Raw genomic sequence first — 21,050 nt, forward strand, 5'->3', positions numbered from 1 at the left:
TTCTAGGCTGACCATAGTTGTAAACTAAACTGGTCCCATTTGCCTACAGTTGGCCCATATCCCTCCGGACATTTCTTATTCATGTACTTATCTAAATGTCTTATAAACATTGCAAGTGTACCCACATCCATCACTTCCTCCGAAGTTAATTCCAGACAAAAAAAATTGCCACTCATGCCTCTTTTAAATCTGTCTCCTCTCACCTTAAAAATATGGCCCCAGTCCTGAAATCCACAACCCTAGAGAAAAGGCACCTGTTATTTCTATCTGTGCTGAATATTACATTGGAATCTCTGCCATTGCAATCCATTCCTCCAGGCTACAGCTCACAGGTGACAATTTATGTTATCACAGCAACTGGGACTACTTGGCTGGATGACTGGTATCGAACTGATCTGGGAGAATGGTACAGGGTTTCATCCCCAGTCCTTGTGGAGAGGATTTAGGAATTGTTTCCTTGCCTTAACCCTGGTGTAGATCACAGCGTGGAAGTCAGACCTGTCCTGAAGAACAATTACAAGGATCTCAGTCTGTCTTCAACTAGCAATTACTGCCTCCCTAAAATTTCAGGCTGATCAGCGTTCATAGAATTTGTTAGAGAGAAATCTCTTTGGGAAGAATCCATGAATTTTCAATTGGTTCTGACTACATGAGAACGTGCAACAACGCTGAACCCCTCAAAATTTATCTTGATATCCCAAAAATAAAGATATAGCCAGCAATCTGCAAAGCTAAATCAGTCATTTTTCACAAATGCTCAGGGCATTATTCACGAGGATGAGGCAAGCCCTAACAAACAGAATAATATTAACTCTCAGATGCCTCAAGGGCGATATTGTGAAATATTTTCAGCGCTGATGCACAGGTAACATTAGAATTCAGCAATTCCTGTTTCAGTCAGGCAAACACTTTGAAAAATGTGATCTCAATTACGTGCATCACATTTCGCACACCGCATATCAAAGCAGCCTGACCATGTTTTCTATCAAAGGTCGGTTTCTGCAGTACGCCAGCGCATTTTGTTGGAAATCTGAATTTGATTTCCCTTATTCTACTGTTGCAATACAACATTGTAAGCCATGTCTGAAAGATTTGTTACACGTCAGGCTTCTTTCTGGCAACCGAGCGATGGGTGCCTGGCAATGTGAGTTTATTTGGCCCAGTTGCACATTGAGCAACCAAATTTCGGAAGTAATGTGTTGATCTGGATGTGTGAAATTAATTCACCATGTCTGGCCAAGTCAAAAAAAAAGAGCCTTTTAGCTGTGAAAATGAGCATAGCTGCAGGTTTGTACATTTATAATTGTGTTCCTTTTCAAATTAATCAAAGCAAATATATAATGACAAAATTCACAAACATTTCAGCAGAAAAGGCAACACTTTCATGCTGCTCACTCCATGTTGGGAGCTCTGTCTGCACATTATATTTTACTCCTTGATGTTTATAACCTAATACTCTCCCAAATCCTCTGATTAACTTAGCTCCACAGTTGTTTATGCTTTCCATATCCTAAGAAATTCATACATAGAGAATGTTCTACTCTTCTCCTTCCTGCACCAGCACCAGTTCTGGGTTTATTATCACTGATCGGCAGAAACAATCTTTACGCAACTTGGCATCAAATTCTTTTGTAAATTTGATCATTTTTATGAGATTCTCATTCAGCCTTCTGTGCTCTGGTGAGCACTAATTGTCGCTTTTCTTGTCCTAAGCTCATCCTCCCTTCCTTGATCTGCATTTTCTCTGTTGTCCTTTCTACAAGATATTTCCCAAAATGTTACTGTGCCTCCATCCACCAGTGTCCTTGTTTCAGCTTTTAGGACAATACACATTTTACCGTCAATTCTGAGGAAGGGTCGCAGGACCCAAAACATTAATTCTAATTTCTCTCCATTGATGCTGCCAGATCTACTGATCATTTCCAGCAATTTCTGTTTCTGTTCCTGATTTCCAGCATCTGCAGTGCCTCAGATCTACACATATTTACCCTGTTTGCGAGAATAGTGGGGGTAATGTCCCTGGACTAGTAATCCTGAGCTCCAGGTAGTGTTCTGGAGACCCTGGTTTGAATTCCACCCAGGCAGACGGCGAAATTTGAATTCAATAAAAATCTGGAATAAAGACTTTCCCAATAGCAACCGCATCGCTTGTTGCAAAGATTCATCTAGTTCAATCATGTCCTTCCGGGAAGGAAATCTGCCATCTTTGCAAATTTTGGTCTGGCCTACATGTGACTCCAGCCTCACAACAATATGGTTGTCAGCTAGGGAATGTAAGTAAATGCTGACTTAGAGAATGATGCCCAAATTCTGTGAATTTATACTAAAGCCCTGATATCGTATTCTGCATGTTCATTCTATATCATCACTAGTTTGTCTTTTTTAAAAATTAAGTCTGTTGGTTTTGAAAGGGTTATTTTGACCTTGTTACCCCATCTTAAATACATCCCAACAAAACTGGCATGGCAGTTCAGTGGTTAGCACTGTTATCTCACAGCACCAGGGATCTGGGTTTGATTGTCTGTGTGGAGTTTGTACATACTCCCCATGTCTGCATGGGTTTCCTCCAGGTGCTCAGGTTTCCTCCCACAGTCCAATGATGTGCAGGATGGGTGGATGGGCCATGCTGAATTGGTCACAGTGCCCATTGATGTGTAGACTAGATGGATTAGCCATGGGAAATGTAAGGTTACAGAGCTTGAGTGGCTCTGGATGTGTTGCTCTTCGGAGGGTCGGTGTTGACTTGATGGGCCAAATGTTCTGCTTCAACACTGTAGGGTTTCTATGATTCTGTGAAAAACATCAAAGTCTCAAGAAGTCATAGAATATTATAGCTCAGAAATGGCCCATTCAGCCCATCAAGTATGTTCTGTTCTCTGTTTGAGCCACTTAGTCTGACCCTACACTCCCACTCACTTCTCATGTTCTTTAATGATCTGCTGGTGTCGGCAGCTTAATGGGAGTACAGAGTTAAAGTTTATTGGGTCAATTTTCATGAGGTGCTGTAAATCAGTTCAAAATGGTAACAGCTGGCGTGAATCTCAGAAGAGTACTGAAATTTTGCAAGGCCAGGCTACTTGCTTTATTATTCTGAGCTTCTCGTCCAGATATGGCTGGGTGCAGCAATTACGCGAGTGATGGGAACAGAAGGCTACTTGTGAGTGAAATATAAAGGGGTTGCACACAATTAAAAATGGAGGGGAACAAAACAGCTTCTTGTATATGGTAGACTTCATTGGCATCGTGATGGATTGCCAATTATTGCCAAGAACCAAGGAGAGAGGGCTAACAGGTGTTAGGCAAAAATAAAAGGAGAGCAAATGCAATATAGGGACTGAATAGGCTGGCACTCAATATCTTTTGGCTGCTGCATGCTCCTCAGTTTTGCATTTAAGGACAAGGGGCCAGGTTTTAACCAATTCAAAACATACCCATTTGGACTGTTTAAAATCAGGCAAAGTGAGTCACAGTGATAATGGGAACTGCAGATGCTGGAGAATCAAAGATAATAAAATGTGAGGCTGGATGAACACAGCAGGCCAAGCAGCATCTCAGGAGCACAAAAGCTGACGTTTCAGGCCTAGACGCAGCATCTCAGGAGCACAAAAGCTGACGTTTCAGGCCTAGACCCTTCATCAGAGAGAGGGATGGGGTGAGGGTTCTGGAATAAATAGGAAGGGGGGGAGGCGGACTGAAGATGGAGACAAAAGAAGATAGGTGGAGAGGAGAGTATAGGTGGGGAGGTAGAGAGGGGATAGGTCAGTCCAGGGAAGACGGACAGGTCAAGGAGGTGGGATGAGGTTAGTAGGTAGGAGATGGAGGTGCGGCTTGGGGTGGGAGGAAGGGTGGGGGCAAGTGTAACATTTTCCTCCGACACTTCCGCCATCTACAATCCAACCCCACCACCCAAGACATTTTTCCATCCCCACCCCTGTCTGCTTTCCGGAGAGACCACTCTCTCCATGACTCCCTTGCTCGCTCCACACTGCCCTCCAACCGCACCACACCCGGCACCTTCCTCTGCAACCTCAGGAAATGCTACACTTGCCCCCACACCTCCTCCCTCACCCCTATCCCAGGCCCCAAGATGACTTTCCATATTAAGCAGAGGCTCACCTGCACATCTGCCAATGTGGTATACTGCATCCATTTTACCCAGTGAGGCTTCCTCTACATTGGGGAAACCAAGCGGAGGCTTGGGGACTGCTTTGCAGAACACCTCCGCTCGGTTCGCAATAAATAACTGCACCTCCCAGTCGCAAACCATTTCCACTCCCCCTCCCATTCTTTACATGACATGTCCATCATGGGCCTCCTGCACTGCCACAATGATGCCACCCGAAGGTTGCAGGAACAGCAACTCATATTCCGCTTGGGAACCCTGCAGCCCAATGGTATCAATGTGGACTTCACCAGCTTCAAAATCTCCCCTTCCCCCACTGCATCCCAAAACCTGCCCAGTTCATCCCCTCCCCCCACTGCACCACACAACCAGCCCAGCTCTTCCCCTCCACCCACTGCATCCCAAAACCAGCCCAGCCTGTCTCTGCCTCCCTGACCTGTTCTTCCTCTCACCCATCCCTTCCTCCCACCCCAAGCTGCACTTCCATCTCCTACCTACTAACCACATCCCACTTCCTTGACCTGTCCGTCTTCCCTGGACTGACCTATCCCCTCCCTACCTCCCCACCTATACTCTCCTCTCCACCTATCTTCTTTTCTTTCCATCCTCGGTCCACCTCCCCCTCTCTTCCTATTTATTCCAGAACCCTCACTCCATCCCCCTTTCTGATGAAGGGTCCAGGCCCAAAACATCAGCTTTTGTGCTCCTGAGATGCTGCCAGGCCTGCTGTGTACATCCAGACTCACATTTTATTATTAAAGTGAGTCACAGGCTTGGTTCTTAGAACCACAGGTTGCACACACCAGGCAACCTACAATGTGTTACTGAAAACAAATTAACAGGCCAATTTTAACCCCGTCAGCCTAATGGGAATGGGGTGGGGCAGGTGGTTAACATAATGGTCAGTTACTACACTATACTTACTCACATGGCCCAGCTTGTCGCGAAATTGACTGTACCTACGGAGAGCGAGGCAACCTTAACAAGCAGATTGGTACGGGTAAATTCATTTTGAGTCTAATGTTGAGTTTTCACAATTAGCCTGCTCTTGAGTAGGCAAATGGGACACCCATATGAAAAGAAGGAGGCCCTCTTGTTGAGGCCGGTTGTGACCCAATCATATCATCAGAAATCGGTAACTTCAGGTGAAGGCTTAAGCAGAAGAAGAGTGATGGCTTCCCCATCAGGTGGGTGATTGTGGTCAAGAGGATGCCCATAGGCACACTTTTTTTTTGCCTGGGGCTGTCTTATGGGCTATGTGGGATAGGGGCTCTCATCAGCTTCACGGTACAGCCTTTCTCAATCCAATCCCTTTACCCCCTTCAAATATCTCCAGAGACCCTGAGTTCAATTCATCCAATGACCAGTGACTGTTCATATATACCCCTCCACAGTCAATGACCCGTGCCCTGGGCAGTGGCTGTGATTCCAGGCAAACCAACAGAAATGAAGCTCAGTAGTTCAAATTGCAAGGCCTCCACATCCTTCAGTTCACCACTCACTTGGAGGAATCTTTGCAGTGTGTGTTCATACCTCTATTCTCTTTATCCTTGGTACAGCAGAAAATAGAAGCTTCACCAAAAGAATGATTTGTGACTGCCTAGAATAGCAACAGCTGGGAGAAGCAGAGCCTTCCACAAAACCATTTACCATAACAAATAGAAATTAAAGCCTATAATATCTTCATCCTGTTACAGCCTGATTAATTATGGAACGGTCATTAAATGAACTCAGCACTGATCAAGGGCTTTGCCACCTGCAAGTTCAGACAGAAAGGCAGATCACTCATCTCCTGTGGAAATGGATAACCACTTCCTGCTGGAATGATCGAGACATACAGAGTCACAGCATCGTATCATCAAACAGACCCTTCGGCCCAACCAGTCCATGCTGACCAACATCCCAAACTAAACAAGTCCTACCTGCCAGTGCATGGCCCATATTCTCCCCAAACATTTCTTATTCAAATACTTATCCAATTTCTTTTATAAACTATAGTTGTACCCACACCCACCATTTCCTCTAGAAGTTCATTCCACACACAAAGTACCCTCTGTGTAAAAAGGTTTCCTCCCATGTCTTTTTAAAATTTTGCTCCTCTTACCTTAAATACATGCCTCCTATTCTGGAACTCTCCCAACTTAGGAAGAAAAACACCTGCCATTCACCTTATCTATGATTTTATAAACCTCCATAAGGTTACCTCGCAACCTCCTACGCTGCAGTGACAAAAGTTCCAACCTGGCCAACCTCTCCTTATAATTCAAACCCTCCATTTCCAGCTTGACAACAGAGATAAGAAATGAGTAACAGAAAGGAGGTGTGGAAAGATTGTGAGACAATGAGATCAAGAGAAAGAGACTTACAAGGGTTGATAAGTGAGGTCCTCTATTTATCAGTCTCCAACAGTATGGTAGAAGTTCCCAATCTGACACCTGACAAGTGGGCACTTCCTTACTCCCCTATTGGAGGCTTAGGCACCTGCTTCACACTTGGAGCAACAACCTTAACAAACTACTTCTAGGGAGAATCAAAGAGAATCCTGGAGAAACTCAGCATCTCTGCAGAGAGAAACAGCGGTAATGTTTCAAGTCCGTTTTGACTCTTCTTCAGAACTTCTGTGGAGAAGTCAGAGATCGTGCAGCACCTTGGGACACCAAGGGAGGCAGCCTGTCTGAGAAGCAGATGGAAAGTGAGAAAGTAACAGAGCCAGCAATGGTCAAAAACTGAATGAGACAAATGGCAATTTCCTGACAGCTGAGAATTGCATTTTCATGGGTAAACAAGTTGCACAGCTGGAGCACTGATCCGCTGAGCAGGAGTCTCATGATATTTGCAGTTGTAACAGATGTATAAACTATCCAGTTTCCACCAGGCTTAAAGGTCAAGCAGAAAGACTGTGATTTTCCTTGTCTGCTATGACCAGCAGTTTAAAGCAGGATATCATGAGATAATGTTTGGACTGTGTAATTGTACAAATACCACAATCGACAAAGCAACCTGCTCTACTCTGCTAAACTGTCATGGGGAAAATAAAAACTCCTGTTTCAATGATTTGCTGCAAATTATCTCTCTGTGACTCTGAGCTCCATTCAGGAACATGAAGCTGTCCCATGTGTCCCGGATACAAATGGTGCCATGAGTTATGGACTCTCTTGTAGATTTTACAGTCTTCCGCACTATGGGCAAATTCTGTTACTTATATCAAGTTTTGGATCTGAGAATGTCTTTCAAAAATAATTTGAGAAATTTGCCCATCATTTTTCAAACAAGTCAGAATGGAGTGTTTTGTTTGTTCTGTCTTAACTTGGAATAATCTGGAATATGTTTGGAAACCATTCTATTCTGGGAAAATCAGCTGTGATGTATTTAAAAATCTGGAGGCCTCCACAGTAAATGGCAGTATTGAGAATTTGCACCTGTCTCCTTTCTTTAGACCTTTCTCTCCCAGGCCCTGTTGTCATGGAATTTAGACCCTGATCATTGGAGTTTAAACAGCAGGGAGGCGCTGGAGTTGATTTTGACTTTGGTACAGAACTGTCACTTGGTAACTAGAGAATCACCCATTGAAAAGATGGAGTTTACCATTCAATCCCTCCCCAAGTCCCATCCTCCTGGCCCTCTCACAAACTGGAATTGTTGAGGCATCCGCTATAAGACGAACCCTTACCACTGCTCGCCGTCTTGTGAGGACAATCTGGATTATTGTTCATCATTGGGAAACTATTTTATATTCAACTTGTTCAAAAATGTTATTACACACTTCAGGAACAGGTGGGACTTGAACCCAGGTATCCTGGCACATCGTTGGTTAGATTTGATGTCTCCAGTCTTCTCTTAGCTAGAGATCTACAGTGCCTGCTACTCCCACACATCAGAGGGAAACCATTAGGTAATCCACCAAAGAGAAGAGAATCTGGACTTAAATAAGTGGTAGTCTATTGCATGATAGCAACTAGGTTTGAGTTACATTGGTATCATAGACAATGCTACAAGGCCCATGAGGCAGGCTGAAAGGGTAAATGCTTTAGACGATGGGTGTGTTTGCTTTGAGACCCAGAACTGTACCCGACTTAAGAGATAATGATACCTTCATATTGGATGGTGTTTAGTGCACTTATCAACATTAATCCTTCCAGAGCTGAACCCCTTATAAAATGGCCTCATCTAAATTTGACTGCTTTGCCTCACGCATCAGTTTGATGTGCTAAGAATGAATAGAGACAAAAGGTAACAAGGGGTTGTGGGAAAAAGGATCATCAGCATTGGAGAGTAGGCAGCACAGTGACTCAGTGGTTAGCACTGCTGCCTCACAGAGCCAGGGATCTGGGTTTGATTCCACCCTCGGGTGTCTGTCTGTGTGGAGCTTGCACATTCTCCCTGTGTCTGTGTGGGTTTTCTCCCACAGCCCAAAGATGTGTAGGGTAGGTGGACTGGCCATGCTAAATTGCCTGCAGTGTTCAGGGACCTGTAGATTAGGTAGTCTATAGGGGAATGGGTCTGGGTGGGATGCTCTGAGGGTTGGTGTCAATTTGCTGGGCCAAGGGGCCTGTTTCCACACTGTAGGGATCCTATGGTTTCCAGCTAGCAGAACCCTATTCAAAAATAGTTGGGGTCAACTGAAGATTTCAAAAATGAAATGGATCCATTTTTGTTAGGGATGATATAGAAGAGATATGGATTGGAGATTTGGGTAAGATACAGGTGAGCCAGAATCAAATTGAATGGTATATCAGGGGATTGATGGATGACAGCTATCCTTAACGATGAATGAAAGGAAGAGTTAATCTTTCAGAATTTATCCTAATCAGTTCACATTGTTGCAATGAGGAAAGAAATGCTGTTTATCAAGCTAAATAGTAGCCTCATGGGATACTATTCTCAGCAGGTTTTGAGATTCTGTAAACTAGCCCAACACCTACAGAATTGTCAATAGGAACAGCTTTTGCAAACAAAGGCAGTGTTTTTATTTGCTCTATTTGATTTTCAAGGTATCAAGTTTGTCTGGAATTAAACCTTGTTTAAATGTTGTTTTAAGGATCTGACTTTGTCAAAAAAAACTTTGGGTGGGTCCTCCCAGTTCGTTTCATAAAAGAGAGAATCAGAAAAGTAGAACAACTCACGGCGACCTTTTAAAATGAGGTTCTGGTGTTTGGATTAAACTCTTGTAGTTTCTTTATTTTCTGGAAGGGCTCATCACACAATGCTGACTGACACTCAGTGAAATGAACTGAAAAATGTATAGTCCACAGAAGACACGCAGCAACTGTTTGGTGCTTTCCAGCTCTATTTATAAAACCCTGGTTTCATTTTTTTCTTTAAAATAGCCTTCTCAATGTGTCCTGTCGTGTTCAAAGATTTACAGGCGCCCTCCCAGCTCCCTCTGTTCCTGCGCACCCTTTAAATATATACCTTTTTAGTTTCTATTACATTTCCTCATTCTTCCTTCCAAATTGTATCACGTCACATGGCTCTGTGTTAAAATTAATCAACCACATGTGTTCTCATTTCAACAGTCTGTCTACAAACTCCTGAAATCCATTCTCAACTGCTTCACATTTCTGAGTTTTGTATCATCTGGAAGTTTCAAAATGACATCTTTATACCCAGCTCCAAATTATTAATATATATCAAGAAAAAGCTGCTGTCCTAATAGTGACCTCTGGGGACCTCCATTCCCAATTACAAGTAATTGTCCAGTATTCTCTGCTTTGTGTCTCTGTAGACTGCAGTGATTGTAATGAGGTCAGCCACATGGGCCTCATAAAATATGAGTTCCTTGATTGGGCTGTTTACCTGGCCCAATCAGGGAGCCCTGGCTGTCAGGTATAAACAGGAATGTCAGAGGTTCTTTTCACTCTGAGAGCTGGCTCTGAGGAAGCTGGATCAGTATCAAGTTTTCTGCGTGTGTAAATAAAGGGTGACTTGGTGATGGGATACTGACCTCTGTGAAGTTATTTCATGACAAACCCGTATTCATGTTCCTACTGACCCTTTAACCATATAATTCATTTAGCTATTGCATATTTACCTACTGGAACTGGGGAACTGAGTATGCTGATTATGCAGTGGTAGGATCATGAAAATGCTACTGCATGGAAGATGGCCATTCAGTCCATTTTGCTGGTGCTGGCTCTTTTAAAGAGTTATCCAATTAATTCAGTCAATAAGACATAATTTCAAATGTTTACTTTTCTGTGAATATAAATCAATAGGATCCATCATCTTCTTTTCTGTCTCTGACTGTTCTAAGACCATAAGATATAACAGAAGAAGTAGGCTATTCAGTTCATTGTGTTTACTCCACTATTCAATGAGATCATGACTGATCTAACAATTCTTAACTCCACTTTTCTGGCTTTTCCCCTTAATCCTTGATAGCCTTACTATTTAAAAATCAATCTATATCAACCTTAAATATATTTAGTAACCCAGCCATTATGATCTATGTTCTAACTCTCTGCAGTAAAGAATTACAGATTGACCACACCATGAGAGAATAAATTCCTCTTCCCTAGCTAGGCAACCCTTTACTCTGAGATTATGACGTCTGGTCAAACTCTCACACAAACAACCTCTCAGCATCAACTCTGTCCAAGTGCTCTATGAATTGTATATGTTTCAGTAAATCATCTCATTCTTCTAAATTCTAAATAGTACAGGTTCAGTTTACTCAAGCCCTCCTCATATGAAAATTCCTCCATACCTAGTATCAGCCTAATGGGCCTCCTCTCATCTGCTGCCAATGCCAGCATGACTCTCCTCATATAAGGAGACCAAAATTGTTCACAGTGTTGAAACTGTGGTCTAACTCATATAGTTTTAGCAAGTCTTCCCTCTGTTAATATTCCATAAGCATATATTTTTATACTTGCTTTCTTATCTATTATGTATCATCTGCAAACATGGTGATAGTACATTCACTTCCCTCTTCCAAGTCATTAATACGTATTGTAAATAAATGTGGCCTCAGTCTGAGTCTCTGTAGCACTCCATTTGATACAGGTTGCCCTCCTGAACATGACCCCATTATGCCAAATCTCTGGCTTCTATTGATTAGTTAATCATTTATTAATGCTATACTACTCCCAAAACCATGGGATTTTATTGCATTATGTAACCTTATGTGTATCATTGTGTATATTCCTTCTGTGTGTAATTTATTGAATACCTTTTGGAAGTCCAAAAATGTTGTATCTATTAGTTCCCCTGTATCGATCCTGCTTGATACCGCCTCAAAGAGCTCTAATAAATTTATTAGGCACAATTTCCCCTTCATGAAGCCTTCCTACCAATTCTGCTTAACCATATTACTGGCCATATTTTTAAATACTCTGCAATTACATCTTTTATATTAGACATTTTCCCAATGATGGGCCTTGACTAGTGCATAATTGTCTTTGTTTTCACTCCTTCCCTTTTTCAATAAGAGTGTTGTATTGGCAGGTTTCCAATCCTTTGGGGCTTTTGAAGACAAAAGATTCTTGAAATATTACTATCGATGCTTCAGTTACTATCTCTGTACCCATTTCCTTTAATATCCTAGGATGGAAACTATTATGTCCAATGAAAATATTAGCATTTAGTCCCATCAGTTTCCCTGATAATAATCGATTCTAGTATTTTTCTCTGGCAACTGATTTTTTTTCCTTATTCATTCCCAGGATGAGGGTGTCACTGGCTAGGCTGCATTTATTGCCCATTCCCAATTGCCCAGAGAGCACTTAAGCGTCAACCACATCGATGTAGGTCAGACAGGGTAAGGATGGCAATAGTGAACCAGATGGGCCTTTCCGAACAATTGACATTGGATTTATGGCCATCACTAGACTCTTAATTCCAGATTTTATTTTTTAAATGAATTTAAATTCAACCATCTGCCATGGTGGATTTGAATTCGGGTTCATAGAACATTATCTGGATCTCTGGATTAATAGTCCAGTGATAATGTCACTAGGTCTTTGCCTCCCCCCTCAGTTACTGTACTTATTTTGTATTTACTTCCGAACCTTGATTCTTTAGTATCTTCATAGAATCCCTACAGTGTGGAAACAGGGCCTTCAGCCCAACAAGTCCACAATGACTCTCAGAACATCCCACCCAGATCCATCCCCCTATAACCCACATAATCCACACTTCCCTCAGCACTATAGGCAATTTAGCACGGCCAATCCACCCAGCCTGTACCTCTTTGGACAGTGAGAGGAAACCAGAGCACCTGAAAGAAACCCACACAGGTGCAGGGAGATTGTGTAAACGTCACACAGACGGTCTCCCAAGGGTGGCATCGAACCCAGGTCCCTGGCACTATGAGGCAGCAGTTCACTGAGCCACTGTGCCGCCTGTTAAGCTGCGAAGACTGTTCTCAAGTATTTATTCAATTCCTCTGCCATTTCCTGGTTCCTCATAATTATTTCCCCATTCCTTTTCTCCAGAGTAACTGTGCAGCTGTGACCTCTCTCTTTTTATACCTTTACAGACGATATTGGTGTCCATCCTAATACTACTTGCTTGTTTATCCGAAAGGGTTTCCTTTCTCCCTCTTTATTATTTAGTTTGTTATATTTTGTTGTTTTTTTTAAATAAACACTGGTCTTACTGACCACAGAACCTCTCATACACTGCATCAAAATGAACAGAATGTACCATCATTATTTGAGAAATTTACTACCCAGGCAGCATATTATTGGGCTCTGAGTGCCCTGCGTTATGCCGAGATGTGTGGTACATTAGATGAGAAGTTTGGTAAGGACCATATCAACTTTAGAATCATCTTGCTACACCTGGTGTGTTTTTCCCAAACGCATGGAAAGATTCTCAAGAGGCAGTGGTGAGTTCAGACTTGATGCTCATTATTCCTGATTAAACACTTTATTAACAGCCTAATGAACCACTCATTGTAATCTTACCAAACTTGCCATGCAAACTAGCCAATGGGAAAGCTCAACAAATAAACCAGAGTGGGTTCTTTGTGGGTTCAATCTGCTGTTTGCTCCAAAACACCCCAACATGGGCCTCAACATGTCAGGCATGCACCCCCTGTCTATGAGCATTGACATCTGACATGTGCCAGCCTCTAAGAACTCTCACAGCACATCTCTGATCCACTTACAAGAATCTTCTACATGTCAATATTGCACCTCAGGTTGCAATGCTGCAGCAAGGACACTGTGTGCCCAGGGAAAGATAGTCAGCTTATAGTCCCCACCCGAAATGTCAGCTTTCCTGTTCCTCTAATGCTGCCTGGCCTGCTCTGTTCCTCCAGCTCCACACTCGGTCATCAGCTTATGACCAGGTAGGCAGTATCTACAGGCTCTTCGCTCATGTCATAATGCTCAATCATTCTGACATTTCCTGGATGGTTGCCAAACCCCTGCATTTTATTACCACTTTGCATAATTCTCCTTAGCCAGCGATACCAAGCCAACACTACAGCTCTGTCATTCTGCACCATTTAGCTCAAACACAAGGAAGCTTGCAATGCTTGTCTGCAAACCTTATTCTAGTCAAGGGTGATACCTTTCACTCGGGGGCTCCTGGCACAGTAAGTCAAGACCAGCGTCTAACACCAATCCATGAACTACTCAGGTCAAACACAGCCAGAATGTCATCTATATGAGGGATGAAGAGCTGAATGATGGGCAGCGCACCATCTGCCTTGACTCTTTCTATCCTCATGTGGGCTCTTTTCCTGCTGGAATGAAATAGAGGTAAATATTGTGAAAATTGAAAGTGGGGGACACAGCCATTACTATTTGTGCAGGTGGGCAAGTGTCCTGGGTGAGTTGAGTATGCAGCACAGAGGGCACGCAGAGCTAGTGATAGCAGAGGTTTGGGTGAGTAAGAGTGAATGTAGGAAGATGCTGCAGGTGATTGAGAGAGTGGGAGAGAATGAGCCTTAGTGGGAGGTGGGTGCTGTGGACGTAGGGTAAATGTGGGGTATCAGAGAGAACATGGTAGCACTTAAGAGATAATGGGAACTGCAGATGCTGGAGGATCCAAGATAATAAAGTGTGAAGCTGGATGAACACAGCAGGCCAAGCAGCATCTCAGGAGCACAAAAGCTGATGTTTCGGGCCTAGACCCTTCATCAGAGAGGGGAATGGGGTGAGGGTTCTGGAATAAATAGGAAGAGAGGGGGAGGTGGACCGAAGATGGAGAGAAAAGAAGATAGGTGGAGAGGAGAGTATAGGTGGGGAGGTAGGGAGGGGATAGGTCAGTCCAGGGAAGATGGACAGGTCAAGGAGGTGGGATGAGGTTAATAGGTAGGGAATGAAGGTGCGGCTTGAGGTGGGAGAAAGGGATGGGTGAGAGGAAGAACAGGTTAGGGAGGCAGAGACAGGCTGGGCTGGTTTTGGGATGCAGTGGGGGGAGGGGACGAGCTGGGCTGGTTTTGGGATGCGGTGAGGGAAGGGGGGATTTTGAAGCTGGTGAAGTCCACATTGATGCCATTGGGCTGCAGGGCTCCCAAGTGGAATATGAGTTGCTGTTCCTGCAACCTTCAGGTGGCATCATTGTGGCACTGCAGGAGGCCCATGATGGACATGTCGTCTGAGGAATGGGAGGGAGAGTGGAAATGGTTCGCGACTAGGAGGTGCAGTTGTTTATTGCGAACCGAGCAGAGGTGTTCTGCAAAGCAGTCCCCAAGACTCTGCTTGGTTTCCCCAATGTAGAGAAAGCCACATCAGGTACAATGGATACAGTATACCACATTGGCAGATGTGCAGGTGAACCTCTGCTTAATATGGAAAGTCATCTTGGGGCCTGGGATGGGGTTGAGGGAGGAGGTGTGGGGGCAAGTGTAGCACTTCCTGCGGTTGCAGGGGAAGGTGCCAGGTGTGGTGGGGTTGGAGGGCAGTGTGGAGCAAACAAGGGAGTCACGGAGAGAGTGGTCTCTCCAGAAAGCAGACAAGGGTGGGGATGGAAAAATGTCTTGAGTGGTGGGGTCAGATTGTAGATGGCGGAAGTGTCGGAAGATGATGCGTTTTCTCCGGAGGTTGGTAGGGTGGTGTGTGAGAACGAGGGGGATCCTCTTTGGGCGGTTGTGGCGGAGGCGGGGTGTGAGGGATGTGTTGCAGGAAACGCGGGAGACGCGGTCAAGGACGTTCTCGACCACTGTGGAGCACTTAACACTGGCAGGGTGGAAAAGAGCATTGACCTCCTTCCTACAGTGCTGGTCATTTCTCAAGACAGCTGAGACTGCTTCAACATGGGTGGCAATTTCAGGGTAGGTTGGCACTGTCCGGTTTTGTGGTATTCACTGCTGTTCCTGGTGAAACAGGAAACCCTACCAGTGCATCACCCCAACCGGCAGAATCTCCAGGACCATGCCCACAAGTGAGGTGCCAATTTCCCCTGTCTGCCACAGGGGCTAAATGGCAGGAACCACGCAGGGCGGGACTGAAAGTAATTATCTGGCTGCATAACAGGTATTTAAAGGTGGTGCTGATGCCAGGAATGCCAGTCAATTTCACAGTAATCCTGAGAGTGGCAAATTGAGCTGGGAATGTCACATGGTAAGATGGGTTGGCAATTGGATGTGATACTCACCATTAGGGCTGAAATGCTAATGAAAACAGTGAGTTTCATAAAACACAGTGGGAGAACTTACCGATGGTGAGTATCACTCCATCAAACTCAATGCGACTCACACATAACCAAAAAATTGTAAGTTTCATCTCCCTGTATTCTCCTTACTGAGAAACCTGGGCTAAAGGAAACACCTTTTCACAGAGGACTCCACTGAGGTTGAAAGGGAGTTGGGGAAGATTTAGGAATTTATTTGTCTTTGAACTTGCAATTTTAAAGCCCGTAGATTACAAGAGGAAGGAGAGTTTGAGCTTCTGGAAAGAATGCACTGGAAAGGGACATGGTGCGAGGAACCTTGATTTCAACAGACTGAGAATGCAGGGGTGGTTATTTGTGGAAGACGGTGTTCTTATGGCCTAGTTACAACAATGTGAAGAATGCTGTCAATACATTGACCTCAATAATAATAGACGTAACAAAGCTTATGACAAAGAGCTAGAACTAAAGGAGGAGGTTAAGATGAGAGAATGGTCACCTAGTAAAATGAAAAGCTTTTTCTTGCTTGCTCTAGAGATTGCAAAAAGAGCTTTGCTAAACAGTGGAGGAATATTGGAGTTCTCAGAGAGGCTAATCTGGTGAAGATGAACATTTTTAAATGAACAAAATTCCTCTCTATCTGCTGCCCAGCAGAGCAAACAGAAGATGGGAATGATAAGTGCTTTGGACTTCAACTTACTTATCCCATTTAGCAGACTATTCAACAGGTTATAGTCAGATTGAGGATGGAACAAAACTCAAGAGTTAAACTGGCTTTAGAATCTACATTGTATGAAAGGGTCACCTGCAGACAGCTCTCTAATTTCCAAATCCAACCGAAATGTATAATGATGAAATGACCCCTCACTCAGGTTCATGGGGGTCTCTTCACAAATCTAGCCTTCAGGTCTCAAACTACTGATACACAAACAATTAATTATGAAACAAGTCCTGCACTCAGGCCAGAGCTAGTAATGGTCCTGCCAAAATCCTTTCACCTCCTGCACCCACAAGAAAATATTGGAGGATGCTGGGGAAGGCTGAAAGCCAAGGAGAGTAAATCATTTAAAGTTCTTGAAGGTCTACATAACCTCACTGAGGTTATAACCAGGTCAGCTCAATGGACCTCATAAAATATGAGTTCCCTAATTGAAGCGGTTAACCTGGTCCAAACAGGGAGTCCTGGCTGACAGATAAAAACGTTGAGTGTCAGAGATACTGACACTCTGGTTCCTGACTCTGTATGAGACAATACTATAGTCAAGGACTGGCCATGTGTAAATAGAGGGTGATGTGGTGATGGGGTACTGGCCTCTGTCGAATTATTTCATTCCTGGTAGCTCTGGTGGTAATAGAATCTCTTATATTGGTGACCGCTTGAGGTTGAACTCAATTGATTGGATACTTTTTAGTAACAAACAGAGACCATTTTGTTTAAGTGCAACATTCATTTCAGAAAGGCCACCTGGGTCACTCTTCACCTGGCTGCCTGCTTATTAAAGAGATAATACTGGTTCCTTGGGGTTTTATTGTCACAGAATGTGATTGCATCCAGCAATTCTCAACAGTTCCTGCCTATAAATAAATAGTACGCAGAAGCTGAAATGTGTTACGCTACCAATTTGTACTTCACATTCTTGACTGAATCTGTCACTGAGAGAATCGTGTTGAAGCCTTTGTGAAAATACCAATCTCCAATCCTTGATGAATCTCAACTGTCTAAATTTTGAGTTATGTTTACAAAAGTGAGAACAATCATATAATAAATGATGCATGAAACCCATCAACACTGTTGGTCAAGTTAGAGAAATACTCCACGATATAATACAGCTTCCTACAAAGATAATAGGGAAAACTTGTCATTTTCTATTAGGCCTGCCATGACACTAAAGTAATTTGTAATCCAGAAATTGCTTTGTTTAAAGGTGTAGCTACTGTTGAAATGTAGGCGATGTGGCGGCCTGGTTGTTGCTTTACCAATGGTTAAGTTAAGAATACGGAGGAAACCCGAACTCGAGGACCTCAGAGATCTCAGACTGTTTTGGTGTTGGAAGAGGTTACAGGGATATGGTGAAGCTTGTCCAAGGAGGGATTAGGAAACATGGTTGAAAGATATATTGGAAAACCTTGGTAATTATTTATTGTGGTAATGTTCAATTAAGAATGGGAAACCACTTCAATTCCCCTCTTCTCAACTTCCCTAACTGTCCATGGTCAAATGGCCTGCCAAAATTCATTGGATCACTTTTGAACAATAGCTGAAATATTGACTCTGTTTGTCTCTCCATAGATGCTACCAGACCTGCTGTGTTTCTCCCGTAATTTATGTTTTTTTCTCAATAGCCAATCAGAAATGTTTCTGGAATGTTGCTGCTAGTAGGCACAATCACCATTGATAAAGTTAGTGCTTTCAAGGCCAAGAGGGAAGGGATCTGGGACAAGAGAACAGGTCAAATACTAATTTCTCAACTTCCGTTCGTCAGTGAATTCATTTCAAGTGTGTATAATGGCTTGTCAGCCCAGAGGTAAACCAGCTACACCCACAATTCTTTGATGTATTTTTTTGGATAAATTCTTTAATGTTTGGACTTGCCCAGAATTAACTTCACATGGTCTCTATACATTTGATTTCCCAATTCCAATCTGCTAGTGTAAACAGTGATTAAGAACTCATTGATAACAGGTGAATGTGAATCAATGATGCTGCTTTGAACTGCATTCCTCCTGGTTTTTTAGCAGTTTTGGAATGAGCAACTGCTGCCTGTGATTTCTTGTGTAAACTGTGCAACAATCTGACGAAATATCTTGGTCATTCTGCTATGCAACCAGCTGTATTTGTTCATCAGATAAATCTCAGCCATCCCACACCACTGTGTGATGTTAACCACCTCTACCCTTCATGCCACGTTCTTCTATGTACATTTCACACTAATCCCTTTGCTGACCTTAGACCATTTCCGAGATTCTTTTGTCGCCCCGGCTTTCACATTCCTTCTTCCGCAGGCCTTAACTTCTCTAGCTCTTGGCAACTTGGACTTATGGTCCTTCAAACTCTCCATTGCTGGGGATTGCCTGAAGTTTATTTTTTGTTCATTCATAGATTGTGGATGACACAGACTTATTGTCTATCTATAAATGGCCTTGGTAAGGTAGCAGGAGCAACTGAGTTCACTGAATTGCTGGAGTCACATGTAGTCCAACTTGGGAAGGATGACAGACTCCTTTCTCTGAAGACCAATAATGAACCAACAATTCAGCGTATGGCCATCATTACTGATAATAGCTTTTTATTCCAGATTTATTTAACTGACTGCATTCAATTTCCCAGCTGCCACAGTGCAATTTGAGCTCGTTTTTTTCTGAAGTATTCGTCCAGGGCTCTGGATAACTCATCAAGTAACATAACTATTGTATTACCATACCCATAATGTTATTCTGTTTTAAACCTATTGATGGATACTGATTTCTATTATACACTTTAGAATTAGGTTTAGGTTTTATTGTCACATGTACTCAAGTACAGGGATGAAAGAGTACAGTGAAAAGTATACAATGTCGCTATTCCTGGCAGCATCTGAGGTACAAAGTACAAAATTTGCATACAGAGTAGAAAAATACAGAAATAAGTTAAAAGTTAGACAGTTCTCCTTGCTGTAAGAAATTTTTTTTAAAAATTCATTCATGAGATGTGGGCATCACTGGCTAGGCCAGAATTTATTGCTCATCCCTAATTGCCCAGAGAGAAGTTAAGTGTCAACCACATTGGTGTGGGTCTGGAGACACATGTAGGCCAGACCAGGTAAGGACATTAGCATAACAGATGCGTTGTTCCATACAGTCAACAATGGATTCATGGTCTTCATTAGACCCTTAATGCCAGAGTTCTTTTTATTAAATTTAAATTCCACCATGTGCCATGGTAGGATTTGTACCCAGGTCCCCAAAACATTAGTCCGGCTCTCTGAACTAATCATTCAGTAATAATGCCACTAGGCCGTTATCTACCCCAAGTCAAGAAGTAAAGCCAAAGATCAGCATAGCAGTTCTTCTTTAGCTGTGGTTCTGCAGACACTCCACACTGGGATTTCCTCATGAAGGTTTGCACTGTCTATGAGGGCTCGATCTCTCCTATGCACTCTCCTCCATGCTGCTGTCTAATGGAAATTAGAAATTGGCACAACTGTGTATGCAAAAGCAAAAGATAAAAGAAAGAATCACATTTGATATATATGAAACTATGTCATTCCAACATTACAGCCAAAATAGAATAAACTCAGATAAAATATTGAGAAAAGAGAATAGTAGAACAAAGGTACATTAGAGTCATAGAGTCATATAGTCATTGAAATATATAGCACAGAAATAGACCCTTAGGTCCATGCGACCAGCTATCCTAAACAAATCTATCCCCATTTGCCAGCATTTGGCCCGTATCCCTCTAAACCCTTCCTATTCAACTACCCATCCAGATGCCTTTTAAATGTTGCAATTGTACCAGCCTCCATCACTTCCTCTGGCAGCTTATTTCATGCACCACCCTTGTGTGAAAAAGTTGCCCCTTAGGTCCCTTTAAATCCTTCCCCTCTCACTTTAAATCTATGCCCTCAAGTTTTGGATGCTCCCATCCCAGGTAAAAGATCTTGCCTATGTATCCTATTCATGCCCCTCATGATTTTATCGATCTCTATTAGGTCACCCCTTGGGCTCAAATGTTCCAGGGAAAATAGCCCTAGCCTATTCAGCCTCTCTCTGTAGCTCAAATTGTCCAACCCTGGCAACATCCTCGTAAATCTTTTTTGCACCCTTTCAAGTTTCACAACATCTTTCGTTTAGCATGGAGACCAAAATTGCACACAATTTCACAAAAGTGGCCTGACCAATATCCTGTACAGCCTCAACATGACCTCCCGATTCCTATACTCAATGCACTGACCAATAATAGCAAACATACCAAACGACTTCTTCACTATCCTACCTGTGACTCCACTTTCAAGGAACTAACAAACTTGTACTCCAAGGTTTATTTGTTCAGCAACACTCAATTATTTATATAAATGACAAACAGCAGTAGAACCAGCACCAATCCTTGTAGCACATTGCTGGTCACAGGTCTTCAGCCTGAAAAGCTACCCTCCACCACCACCATCACCCTTTTACCCTTGAGCCAGCAGCATGGACAGCAGAGACTGCGTGAATCCCTAGAAGAGTATAAATGCAGTAATAGTATACGTGAGAGGGAAATCAGGACAGCAAAAAGATGACATGAGATAGCATTGGCAAAGAGGGTTAAGGAGAATCCAAAGGGATTCTACAAATACATAAAGGACAAAAGGGTGGCTAGTGAGAGAATAGAGTCCCTTAA

The 21,050-nt window shown here is 43.1% G+C and overlaps 1 long non-coding RNA gene across 2 annotated transcripts in view; it reads right to left on the minus strand.

Annotated features, from left to right (window-relative positions):
* LOC125467367 (uncharacterized) overlaps positions 1–21,050 on the minus strand; it is a 68,166-nt gene that overhangs the window by 25,432 nt on the left and 21,684 nt on the right. The window contains exon 1 of one of the 2 annotated variants that reach the window (XR_007250622.2): positions 6,490–6,779. The exons of the other annotated variant lie outside the window; for it this stretch is intronic. This is a non-coding gene — a long non-coding RNA (uncharacterized LOC125467367). Of the gene's footprint in view, positions 1–6,489; positions 6,780–21,050 lie in introns of those variants that run through there. 2 annotated transcript variants of the gene reach the window in all.

This window comes from Stegostoma tigrinum, chromosome 33 (genome assembly GCF_030684315.1).
Source record: "Stegostoma tigrinum isolate sSteTig4 chromosome 33, sSteTig4.hap1, whole genome shotgun sequence".
Taxonomy (NCBI): domain Eukaryota; kingdom Metazoa; phylum Chordata; class Chondrichthyes; order Orectolobiformes; family Stegostomatidae; genus Stegostoma; species Stegostoma tigrinum.